The sequence below is a fragment of the Phyllostomus hastatus genome, unplaced genomic scaffold (assembly GCF_019186645.2).
Source record: "Phyllostomus hastatus isolate PE091 unplaced genomic scaffold, TTU_PhHast_1.1 phas_scaffold_317, whole genome shotgun sequence".
Taxonomy (NCBI): domain Eukaryota; kingdom Metazoa; phylum Chordata; class Mammalia; order Chiroptera; family Phyllostomidae; genus Phyllostomus; species Phyllostomus hastatus.
The window spans coordinates 13,456,936-13,464,235 of record NW_025334023.1 but is presented as its reverse complement, the minus strand read 5'-3'; the positions used below and the strand labels follow the sequence as shown (position 1 = coordinate 13,464,235).

Below are 7,300 nucleotides of genomic sequence, written 5' to 3'. Positions count from 1 at the left end.
CTTGAAGGCAAGAAGGGGCTGGAAAGAAGTATTCCAAATCATGAAAGGCAAGGACCTACATCCCAGATTGCTCTATGCAGCAAAGCTTTCATTTAGAATGGAAGGGCAGATAAAGGGCTTCTCAGATAAGGTCAAGTTAAAGGAGTTCATCATCACCAAGCCCTTGTTTTATGAAATGTTAAAGGGACTTATCTAAGAAAAGAAGATAAAGAAAAAACATGTATAGTAAAATGACAGCAAACTAACAATTATTAACAACCACACCTAAAACAAAACCAAAAAAAACTAAGCCAACAACTAGAATAGGAACGGACCCACAGAAATGGAGATCACATGGAGGGTTAGCAATAGGGGAGTGGGAGGAGGAGAGAATAGGAAAAGGTATGGAGAATAAGTAGCATAGATGGTAGGTAGAAAATAGACAGGAGGAGGGCAAGAATAGTATGGGAAATGTAGAAGCAAAAGAACTTATGACACATGGACATGAACTAAAGTGGGGGAATGTGGGTGGGAGAGGGTGTACAGGGTGGAGGGGAGTGAAGGGGGGGAAATGGGACAACTGTAATAGCATAATCAATAAAATATATTTAAAAAATTTATTCTCTAGTCTGATTGTCTTTTCAACTTTCTTAATGATGTCTCTAAAATAGCAAAAGTTTTGAATTTTGATGAAATTCCATATTAAAATAATTTCTTCTTTTTTCTGTCTATGTCAAATCCTAACCCAAGGTCACAAAATTTTTCTTCTAAAAGTTTTATAGCTTTTAAATTTACATGTATATGATTTTTTGTTTGGAACCGCCCTGCCTTGTTTCAGAAGCTGTAACTTCCCCCATGGCTAAGGCTGAGTGAGCCAACTTGGGACCATAAGCCCTGAGGAGACAAAGCTTATTTCCCTGGCAGGGGTGCTGCCTCTTCTCCTTTTACTTCACCCTGCCTGGCCCCCAATGCTTGATTGGTTAGCCAATGACGGGTAAAATTTCTCAAGGGAGGGACGATCATGGAGGGGCCCCTCAGGGAAGGACTTGGGGTCTATAGAAAAAGGGGATGATGGACTCTCATCCCTTGGCTTTGACATAGGCATCCTCATTCTGTCTGCAAGAAGTCTCCTAATCTCTTGGCTGCCTTACTTCCTCTGCCTGACTTAAGCCTGAAACAATGACAGAGGGTGGTGCAGTCCTGTGCTGGAAAGGGTGAGTTACCTGGGGTGATCAGGCCTAAGAAAGGATGCATAAAATCCTGTGAAGCCTACTTTGCTAATACCTTCAATTTAAATAATAAGGGACCAAGCAGGAAGTGAATTTGTTCCCCAAAGTTTTATGATCTTTTAACTATCTGACCCTGACTCAGAATAAGCCCTCCGAGTTCTTTGAATGTTATCTATTGTTTAATCATTTCTGCCTGACAATGATTAATGTATACAATGATGAGGTTTCTGTATACACCCTGTATTCCTGTACAAATTGAACCCAATAAAAGCTTGTCAAGGCAAGAGTCAGATGCTCTCCTCTAGAGAGAGTGCCCACGCCGTTTCTTTTCCTCCACAGGACCTGGACTCCGTGTGAATTTGTCTCATATCTCACCCATAATGCTATGGACACTGCAGGCCAGTGTCCACATCAATTTTTTTTTTTTTTGCCTAAACCTGGCCCCTCGCCCCCCAAATTTATTGTCTCATATTCTGGAGGGTAGCGGTCTGAAATGAAGGTGTTGGCAGAGTTGGTTCCTTCTACAGGCTGTGAGGGAGGATCTGCTCCCGGACTCCCTCCCGGTGCTGGGTGGTTTGCTGACTCTCTGCTGTTCCTTGACAGTGGCAGCATAACGCCTGTCTTCCTGGTGGTCTCCCTGTGTCTCTCTGTAGGACATTCTGATCTTTATGTATGGTGTGAGATAATGATTAAAGTTTAAGTTTTTTCATGTGTGTATCTAGTGATTACAATACCATTTGTAGGAAAAGCTTTCCTTTCCCTATTGAATGTTGTGATACCTTTGTTAGAAATCAACCCACCATACATGTGTGGTTCTACTTCTGGGCTCTCTATTATATTTCGTAGATCTGTATGTCTATTCTTCCACCAATAGAACAGTGTCTACTATTTTTTTTTTTTAAGCACACTGGCGTCATTTTCGAAAGATATTACTTCATTTCCCTCACAAGGCAGCCATGCATCAGGAACCTCAAGCACATGACAGGCACATGGTTTCTTCAGCGCGTCCAGGGCTTCCACACGCTTTCCTGCAGCTCCCAGTCAGAGCAGCCTGAGGAGTCAATTAGCAAAGCTTTCTCCACAGCCACAAGCTCCTTTGATGTTGGGTTATTGAGCACAGACTCAGTGGATAAGTTGTCTTCAACATAGTCCATTTCTGTTCCTAAAAAGTGTCAGCTGTGCTTTCTTTTCCATGAACACTCAGACCCCATCTCAAACAGCTTCATCAGAATCCCCACTTGTCTTCATATATTCTAGAGTATAAGAAAGGCCGTTGCGACCCTGGCTGGTGTAGCTCAGTGGATTGAGCACAGGCTTGTGAACCAAAGCATCGCTGGTTTGATTCCCAGTCAGGGCACATGCGTGGGTTGCAGGCCATATCCCTAATATGGGGTGTGCTAGAGACAACCACCCACTGATGTTTCACTCCATCTCTTTCTCCCTCCCTTCCCCATCTCTCTACAATAAATAAATAAAATCTTCAAAAAAAAAAGGCCACTGCAACCTCTGGCTCAGATGCCAACTTTCACGTCTACATGTTTAGGCTTATATATATTTTTTTAATAAAAAAATTTAATTAAAAATTAAATTTTTATTTAACTTTAAAATTAAACATTTTTTGAGAGAGATAGGAAGGGAGGAAGAGAGGGAAAGAAACATTGTTGTGGGAGAAACACTGATTGGCTGCCTCCCCCACATTCCCCTACCCGACCAGGGACTGAACCCGCAACCCAGGCATGCACCCCTCTACCAGGAGCTTCCCTCTGATCCTCCACCTTGCAGGATGACACCCAACCAACTGAGCCACATGGGTCAGGGCCAGGCTTATCTTCAAGGTTTTGTTTGATTTTATTTTATTGATTTGAAAGAGAGAGAGAGACATAAATTTGTTGTTCCAGTTATTTATGCATTCATTGGTTGATTCTTTTATGTGCCCTGACCCAGGGTCGAACCCACAGCCCTGGCACATCAGGGAGGTGCTCTAACCAACTGAGCTACCCAGCCAGGGCCAAGAAGTTGTTTTATCTTGTTTACTGCTGAAGGTGTGAGGGTGAGGGTGGCCCAGGTGGGCTGAAGCTTCCTCATGCTTACAGCCCAGACAGTGGCTGGGAGCAACATCCTCAGGGTCTTGGTGCCCTGGTGCTTTGGGCCCAGAGCTTGGCCACCTCAGCCTCTCTCCACAGACATGGAGGGCCCACTGATGCCACAAGCTCTGGTCAGAACAGTATCTTGATTACTATAGCTTGATAGGAATCTTGAAATCTGTTGTTACTCATCCTGAACTTTCGTTATTTTCTACATATATTTTTATGTCATTTAAATGTTTATCCCAGAAGTGATCCTACTCACCAAGACCAAGCATAACCTTGCTAACTTTCATCTTCCCTGATGCCACAAAGTGTCTATATAGCTATAAAAAGAAAGAGTTATGCTTTTCTTACTCTGTTATTTCTAGTTTCTTCCTCTGCCCCAGAAGACCACTTTATGTTCTGGCCAGGAGGTTCTTTGCCTTAGCGATGGCTAGAGCTTTATTTCAACTAGAGAACATGGGAGACATGAGATGGGTGGAGGGTAGTTTACACACGCTCAGGTGAGTTGCAAAAAGAGATTCCTGTATGATATTATAAACTTACTTGGGGATAAAAGTTATAATAAATAGATGAAATGTCTATCTAAATCTAAATTTCTTTCATAGCTAAATCTAAATTTCTTTACCTGGCATTCTTATCTCCTAAAGACTTTCTCTCTCTCTGTCTCTCTCTCTCTCTATATATATATATATAGATATCTATATATATATCTATATAGATATCTATATATATAAAATGCCCAGGAAAACTGTTTAGCACCTGTGTTTTATGGCTTCCTCACTTCTGCACACTGATATTGCCATCAACTGAAATGCTTCTACCCCTTATCTTAGAATATCTAAATTTTTCTCTTTCTACAGAGCCTTTTGCAATTTTCTCAACCAGGAGAGAGTGTGCCCTTTTAGATACCCCATAATGCTTATTTTTAACTCTTTATTGTATTTATCATAATAATATAGTAGCTTACATTATTGATTACTTACTATGTGCCAGACACTGTGCTCAGTACTCATCATACATTATCATTTCTTCTTTTTTAATTGAATTTATTGGGGTGACATTGGTTAATAAAATTACATAGGTTTAAGGTATACAATTCTATAATACATCATCTGTATATTGTATTGTGTTCACCACCCCAAGTTAAGTATCTTTGCGTTATCATTTTTAATCATCATAAAACATTTTAAGGTAGATATTATTGTGATCTAATTGACATGTGAGGAAATTGAGACACAAAGAAAGAAGGTAATGTACCCAAGGTCACATAGTACATTTCAGTGTTAGGATTCTAACTAGGGTCTGTTGGACTACAGAGTCTGTGTTCCTAACTGATAGGCTGTTTTATCTCCAAACAGGGTTTATTTTGCCAGCCTCTCTAAGAAACTCTAGGATATTACTGAAGGCCATCAATAATTATGTTTATGCCCTGGCTGGTGTGGCTTAGTGGATTGAGTGCTGGCCTGTGAACTGAAGGTTGCTGGTTCGATTCCCAGTCAGGGCACATGCCTGGGTCATGGGCCAGGTCCCTAGTTGGGGGTGTGCAAGAGGCACCCATGTATCTCTCACACATTCATGTCTCTTTCCCTCTCTTTCTCCCTCCCTCCCCTTCTCTCTAAAAAAGTAAATAAATAAAACCTTTAAAAAAATAATTCTGTTTGCATGTGGCCACCTAGTATACTGGAAAAAGATGGCAAAGGCTGTGGCATTGCTTGTGAGACCCCAGGGATACCACAATTAACAACCCTTGAACAATAAGGAAAAAAAATGTAAGAAGACTGTGTGGCCTCTTGTGAGTGTGCCCCATAAAGGATGAGAAGTGACCCTTTGGGTCTGCGCACCAGTTCTGTGAGTCATGTTTTGAGTTGGCACAGTTGGTACCACGAAAATAGCTTTCTGTGCCAGCCCTTGGGGAATTTGGTAAAACTTTTTTTTGTCAAAAGGAACTATGAAATAGGAAGAGCTAGACCACTTTTTGATCTTTCTTTCAAAAAATAAAATTTGTTTCAGATAATGAAAGTAACACATGTACATTTTGGATAAATTGGAAAATACAAGAAAACCACAGAGAAAAAGATCTCCTGTCCTACTACCCAGAGATGACCATTATTATTATTTGAGTCTTTTGCTCTTCTGGTTTTCTGTCTGCACAGATAAACATGAATACATACATATTTGGAAAATATAATTGATACCATGTTATAGTTTTGTACACAATTTTAACAATACCATGTGGTGAATATTTTCCTTTTCCCCCTAAAACATCATTTTAATAGTGGCATTATATTACATTGTATTAAATAAATAACTCTCTAATTTATTTAACCACATCCCAATTGTTTGGTATTTAAATTTTTTTGATCTTTTCATATATACGTACATACATGTGCATTGTTTCCTTAGGAGAGAGAGTGGAGAGGGGAGCTAAATCACTGCTTTAAGTTACATTTTACCCTAGTTAAGGTGTACCAGTTAACACTCTCAGTGCTGGATTACCATCTGATGCCTGAAAGATTTAGAATCACTTAGGGACTGGATCAGGAAAAGGTGGCCAGAACTGCGGCAAAAGATCCCTCCTCTGGGAACAGGAAGAGTAGTGGTTCTAGGCAGCAATGAGAAAACACCAACCAAGCCTTTTCATTTTCATGCCAAAGTGGCAGCTTTGCCACATGCCACCTGTTTATTGGTTTATACCCCCAATCCATGGATCACCAACACGAAATGCCTGCACTGGAAGTCCTCAACGGAGATGTCAGCCTTCACCCAGCTGAGCAGCTGTGCTACATCTGTACCCCAAGCTAAATTATTCATTAGCAGAATCCATTTCTTTTTTCTTTTTATTTTTTTAATTGATTTGAGAGAGAGACAGAGGGACAGAGAGACAGAGAGAGAAACATCGATTTGTTTTTCCACTTATTTATGCATTCACCTGTTAATTCTTGTGTGTGCCCTGACAGGGGATCTGACCTGCAACCTTGGTGTAGGGGACAACACTCTAACCAAATGAGTTACCCAGCCAGGGTCAAGCTCATTCTTCATCATCCTTCAAGCTCATTCTTCAGTGTCCCATGGCCCATTCTCCTGTTCCACTTTGTGTCCTAAAGTCCTTCAGCCTGTCCCATAAAATATCCTTTGGTCCATCAAAAAAGTAAATTCTCTGCAGGTTTGGATGCTTCTTTTGTTGATACTGCACATTCTTAAAGCCTTTCATTTTGACAATCACTTTTCATTCTTCTTGCTTATTATCATTGACAGCACAGATATATTCATGATTGGATCTTTGTTCTTCAGAATTGTCTTTATTACTGAATAGTTTATTCTATAATAGATATGTTTTTGGTTTTCAATTTTTTAAAAATAATTTTATTTTTTGATTCAGTTGACATACAATATTATATTAGTTTCAGGTGTACAACACAATAATTAGACATATATATATATAACTTATGAAATAATCACCCTGCTAAATCTAGTACCCATCTGACATGATACATAGTTATGACAATATAATGGACTCTATTCCCTATGCTACATTTTATATCCCCATGGACTGTTCTGTAACTATCAATTTGTACTTTTTAATCCCTTCACCCTTTTCATCCTTTCCCCCAACACCCTTCCCATCTAGCAACCATCAAAATGTTTTCTGTATCTATGAGTCTGTTTCTGGTCTGCTTGTTCTTTTTTTTTTTTTTCCTTTTAAATTCCACATGTAAGTGAAATCACATGGCATTTGTCTTTCTCTGTCTGACTTACTTCACCCAGCACAAGACCCTCAAGGTTCATCCATGTTGTTGCAGGTGGCAAGATTTCATTTTTTCTATGGCTGAGTCATATTCCATTGGATATATGCACCACCTAGTCTTTTTATCTAATCCTCACCAGACGACATGCTTATGATTTTGGAGACAGGGGAAGGAAGAGAAACAGAAACAGAAACATTGCTGTGAGAGAGAAATATAGAACAGTTACTTCTTGTATGTGCCCCATCTGGGGATGGAA

At 40.0% G+C, this 7,300-nt stretch overlaps 1 pseudogene; it reads right to left on the bottom strand.

The window, feature by feature from the left end:
- Positions 1-2,267: 2,267 nt before the first annotated feature.
- Positions 2,268-3,326, bottom strand: LOC123805357 (annotated as a pseudogene).
- Between the last annotated feature and the right edge of the window lie 3,974 nt (positions 3,327-7,300).